General features: G+C 34.9%; 1 protein-coding gene across 2 annotated transcripts in view; it reads left to right on the top strand.

The window, feature by feature from the left end:
* Ddc (aromatic-L-amino-acid decarboxylase) overlaps positions 1-6,000 on the top strand; it is a 20,760-nt gene continuing 14,760 nt past the window's right edge. Inside the window, exon 1 of one of the 2 annotated variants that reach the window (XM_076421549.1) lies at positions 1-158. The gene's annotated coding sequence lies outside the window, so the exon portion shown is untranslated. Of the gene's footprint in view, positions 159-4,004; positions 5,491-6,000 lie in introns of those variants that run through there. The other variant, XM_076421550.1, reaches the window with a different exon arrangement.

Below are 6,000 nucleotides of genomic sequence, written 5' to 3'. Positions count from 1 at the left end.
CGTAGACAGAGGCCGGCAAATTACACTGACACTCGCGGATCGCGGACCGCACGAGCTCGATCGCGGATTTTCCTTGACGCATCGCATCCCGCCAGACCGATCCACGTGGATACCAACTGTCAAGCAGTCACGCCGTTCACACCAGCCATCGAATCACGGTAGGTTCCTTGACCTTCTCAACAAAACTCGAACGGAACTGTTAACTTGTACAAGCAAAAGTTGTTCATCGATTGAAATTCGGCGCGTTCTAATTCCTCGTTTCCAAACGACGCGTTATCAATTTCTACATGTCTTCAATTCGCAGCGTTGGACATTCAACGTATTGCAAAATCTCGATTCGTGTTATATTAATGCGTTGTGATGCGCCGAAATTTCTACGCGTATTAAATTCAAACGTAAATGTGACGTGAAGTAATTATGTAGCATTGCAATTAATTTCTCAGATTCGGCGCGTTGAAAATTCGGCGTATTGCAAACTGGATACTCTTTATTTTGATGCGTTGAAGAATTTGATGCGCTGAAATTTCTACGCGTCTCAATTTTAGACATAAATACGACGCGTTGCAACTAATTTCTCAAATTCGGTGTATTGCAAAGTGGATACTTTTTACTTTGACGCGTTGTGTAAAGTTTGATGCGCCGAAATTTCTACGCGTATTAAATTCAAACGTAAATGTGACGTGAAGTAATTATGTAGCGTTGCAATTAATTTCTCAGATTCGGCGCGTTGTAATTCGGCGTGTTGCCAATTCGGCGTATTGCAAACTAGATACTCTTTATTTCGATGTGTTGAAAAATTTGATGCGCTGAAATTTCTACGCGTCTCAATTGTAGACATAAATACGACGCTTTGCATCTAATTTCTCAAATTCGGCGTGTTGCAAACTGGATACGTTTTATTTTGATGCGCTGAAATTTAAACGCGTCTCAATTTTAGACATAAATACGACGCGTTACAATTAATACATTATTATAAATGCGATCTGTTAAAAAATGGAGAATTATAAATAAACTTGTTTCAACGTAGTAGTATATTAATACCTTTAATAAATTATTATTGAGACGTTCAATAACGCGACGATATTTAACGTAAAATGCGGTATAATGTCTCAGAGATTTTTTGTTAATTTTTTAAAAGCTGATAGAAGCCAAGTAAATCAAGAATAATTAGAAATTGGATGGTGGAATGGTTGAGTAATTCTCAACGGAAAGAGTTGAGTAACTTCTGAAAAGAAACAAGAACTTCATTCTTGTATAAGAATGCCTATGGCTCGTTCCGATCTTGGCGAAAGACAAACGGTCATGGTCGATCTAAATCAAATATTACAAAGGTATTATGAAATGGCTGGGAACGGTAGAAAAAAGGTTAATTCACATTCTTCTTGGCCGTGCAAAATATACTCTGGAAGACAATCAAATCTTTTTATTACCACGCTTATATTAGCTTGCCGAGTTGTCGTTGTTGTCGTTGTATGCGTCAAATCTTATAATCGAATTTTAAACCACTTCCCGATGAGCTAGAGACTTGAAACTTTAAAAATAGCTCAGAACTCTGGGTGACAATGCAATATTAAAAAACATATTTAAAAAAAAAACTGTGCGTCTTTTAGGAGAAAAAAATTTTTTAATATTAACCGTTACACCACTGCGCGCGCCATCGCTCCCTACTCCACTACGTGTTCCCACTTCGACTAGTTTTTTTAGACATTAGTGACTATAAATAAAAGCGTGCAGCACCCACGAAGATTGCGTCAATATAGTTTAGCGCCCCATGCTTTTATTTATTGTCGCTAATGTCTAAAAAAAACTACTGTCTCCTTTTTAGTGCATTTTAATATAAACGAGGTTTTTTAAAAGTTTTTATTATTAAGTCAGAAAGAAAGTTCTTGCGGTTTTTGTTATTTTGATTTTATAATAAAAACCGCAAAGAACTTTCTTTCCGACCTAATAATATATCATAATGAAGCAGACGTTTTAAATAAAATAATCTTTGAAATGATGCACAGGAGGTATCCGATTAGATCGATGTAAATGGGACATGAAAGTTCCTAGAATAACCTGCATATTAAATTTCCGAAGAATTTCAATGTCTGTAAATTATTGTATAATAATTTAAACCTGTATAAACATTTTCAATCTAGCAACCACAGATAAGATAAAAGTTAGAAATGCCACACCGTATATTGTTTGTATGCTTATTACGTTACCATTTGTAATCAATTATATTCGTTATTTAACCCAATATTATGCAAGAACTGGAGAATCCAATCGAATAATTTTTATTAAACTTCCTATACGGTAGTGTACGAGTGATGTTACATCACGGTTAATCGCTACAAGCCACAACTTTTTGTAAGTACGTACGCACACCAAAATTGTACGAAGATAACAACTGAATTTACTTAGCGACTTGGTAAATGCTATCGAGATACGGCGAATGTTGTTCGTATGAAAAAATTCATAGCTTGCAAACATTAATAGCCCAAGATAAATGGTGTTGCGTGATAAGCAGTCGTATTACTGAAACTCGAGTATTGTATTTATGTACATCAGTGTCGGTTTACGATACCGCGATTAACGATATAGAGTTTCCTGTAACTAAAATTACATACATGCTTCTAAGAAAGAGATGTTTAGAAAACATATCAATTTAGAGTTTCTAACTGTCTGTAAGAAGCGGGAATAACTTTTTCCCATTGACGCAATCTGATATTTCCCCGAAGACGTCACAACAAATAAATTATACACCTGTGAAAGTAGCACCCATTCACGGCTGCATTCAGAGATCATTCAACTGTGTTTGTTAATGTATTCAACCAGGTGATTCTGACGTATTCCAGCCTCCGAGAACCTGTTGACGTCGAACTCGTACTCGGGGGAATCCCAGCAGTTTTCATGCTTTCTTTGACGTTTGAGGATAAATCCGTTTTTTCCTTTTGCGTAATATAGATTGGGATAATTTTCGCATGGTATAAGTTTGTTTAATTAGGAAGATGAAATTCAAAATTGTTGACAAATTTTAAAAATAGAAGATGTCAGCACATGATTTCTCCTCTATTAAAATCATTAACCCTTTGCACTCCTTTGTCGAGTCACTCTCGACATCGGAGAAAGAAAAATGTCAATGAAACGGTTTTTATAAGTACATACTTGGTTCTTCCTTTATTTACAGGGTGCCCCATGCAACTGGAACAGGCTGTACCTGCTAAACGGTCGGGAATAGAAGAAAATGTTATAAGAAAAAGTTGAATGGCATCAGACGGTGCATACTATGCAACTAATTTTATGCACTTTTGTGCATCGGTGCATCAGAAAAATGCAACTGCACTTTTTTTTTTAATGGAAACCTACATTTTTGACTGCACCAATCGATGCAGTTTGTTGTGCTCTACATAAAAGTACTAACTATGCCCTAAACTTATTCGTTAGGAAGTTATCGATGCTAAAAGTTCACTGACTTACTTCGGTCTCGGCAAGTGTTCCCAGAGAACTTTTAGCTTCGACAACTTCCTAACGAATAAGTTTAGAGCATAAGTATGTTAGTACTTTGATGTAGAGCACAACAAACTGCATCGATTGGTGCAGTAAAAAATGTAGGTTTCCATTTTAAAAAAAAGTACAGTTGCATTTTTCTGATGCACTGATGTACAAAAGTGCATAAAATTAGTTGCGTAGTATGCACCGTCTGATGCCATTCAACTTTTTCTCATAACATTTTCCTCTATTCCCGACCATTTAGGAGGTACAGTCTGTTCCAGTTGCGTGGGACACCCTGTATATAATTTCTTATTTTTTAGTTAGAAAGTTCCAGAAATATAAATTACAACAAAGTTTGAGAACTATATTTAATATAATTAGTAAACAAAATTGTTTAAAATAAGTAGCAGTTTGAAAACTGTCCATTTGAAGTAAATTTCATATAAAACATTTAAAATAGTAGGGAGTTGTTGGCAACAAAATTGAAAAATAATTCGGAGTGCGAAGGGTTAAGGGAAGAAATAATATGTAACATTCAATTCAGTTTCTATTCCTTGCAATCGATGCAGACAACTTTTATTCTGCATAAAGCTGCGCAGTCTAGTTTTCACATTACGTATGATGTTTTATGTAAATTCCGAATTTTAAATACGAAGATGCGAAAATGTTTTGTGTATTAAAGGTTTCATTAAGCCTAACAGAATTTGGAAACATTAAGAAATTTTATAACATTATTTATACCACTTTGTACTTTGTGCAAAATTTATTTTTCCTGTAAATATATAATACCTGTAATCATTTTAAATATATAGGATGTTCGCGTCATTAATAGCCAGCGTTTTCTTCGAAAATTATTGTGATTCGACAAAAATTAAAGAGGAGAAAGTTATTAAAGTGATTTATCACGGTGATCGCAGGATCACAATCAATGAATTTGCTCACAGTCTATTCCAATTCTTCATCTCGATTGAATTAGTTCTCTTTTTAAATACACCAATTATTTTGTCAGCTACAACATTACGTTAACGAAGATATATCATTCAGTTAAAAAAAAATCGATGACCTTGAAATCTCATTAAAAAAATGACCTTGAAAATCTTTTCCCTTACACCGTTACATGTGGCCCTCCAAACAGTGTAACTTTGTCCGCAGAAGATTTTTTGTACAACGAAAAGTAACGGAGATATTTAGGTGTTCTGTTTCTTTGGACTCACCCTGTATAAAATTTTACGAAATACCAATGTATTATGTAACAATTATAGCAAACGCAAATGGTAGTTTGAGAAACGTCTTACGAATCTAATAAATTTGATAAAAATGCGATGTAACTCGCAATTTTGTTTTGATGTCGTTAATATGAAACATAGAAGTTGTGTCTTTGTGACTTGCGCGGAAAACAGTCACTCCGCCGATCAGAAGCGATCACGAAAATCACGAATCACAGCGAAAAATTACCGTGAAAAATCACCTTGATTGGGAACGAACGTGATCGAATCAAGAATGATCCAAAAGTAGCAGTTCACACCATTCCTAGCCGGAACGACTTGAAGAGATTCTTCGGAATGTGGTTTAACAGAGATCTAAACCGGGCGACCAGTTAATACGATCGAATTCTGTGCGCTTGTCAGTAGACAACCTTGCCTGTGAGAAATCGCCAAGGGGAAAGGAGCGGTACGAAACCAGCTTCACAAAAATGAGTCATGGTCATTATTCCTTCACGAGTCGACTTATCTCCATTCACGATAGAAACCGTAGAATCTACAGTGCAGATCATTGCGTACAGATCAGATCATTCCCTCTCTTTCCGCCGGTCCAACAAAGAGACACATGTCTCCGCCTCCTACCTCGAGTCTCAAGACCCACATCGAGAGAACTAAATAGTCTTGCCAATTATTGCAGCATAGATACTACGTGTAGAACGCTGTCAGTCAGATTCGAACGCGACGCGGCGCTCGAGGAAAAATACGCGCCGATTTAAAAAATTAGTGGCTATTTTGTTTGTTTGTGTTTCGTGTAAGTTACTATACACTAACTTTGTTCCGTATTATTTATTATTAGACTACGGACTTTACGGATTTATGACAAAAATAAGTAGATGAAGTACAAGGCTGTAGGAATATTAGGATAATTTAGAGATGTTACTAGACAGCGGATTTTATGCATCTATTTTATTTTATAATTTAAAACAGAGAAAAGTTAGAAGAATTTAAGAAAGAAAATAAATATTGAGAAAGAAAATAAATATGAAGGAAGGAAATAAATATTGAGAAAGAAAATAAATATGAAGGAAGGAAATAAATATTGAGAAAGAAAATAAATATGAAGGAAGAAAATAAATATTGAAAAAGAAAATAAATATGAAGGAAGGAAATAAATATTGAGAAAGAAAATAAATATGAAGGAAGAAAATAAATATTGAGAAAGAAAACAATATTAGATTTTTTTTTTCAAGTTGAAACATCTTTTTTTTAATTTTCTGTCACTTGCTAAAGTAATGTGTAAGGAATCTTCATCAACACAACA

This window comes from Lasioglossum baleicum, chromosome 4 (genome assembly GCF_051020765.1).
Source record: "Lasioglossum baleicum chromosome 4, iyLasBale1, whole genome shotgun sequence".
Lineage (NCBI taxonomy): Eukaryota > Metazoa > Arthropoda > Insecta > Hymenoptera > Halictidae > Lasioglossum > Lasioglossum baleicum.
The sequence above is the reverse complement of the archived record's forward strand: the minus strand, read 5'-3'. Positions and strand labels throughout refer to the sequence as shown.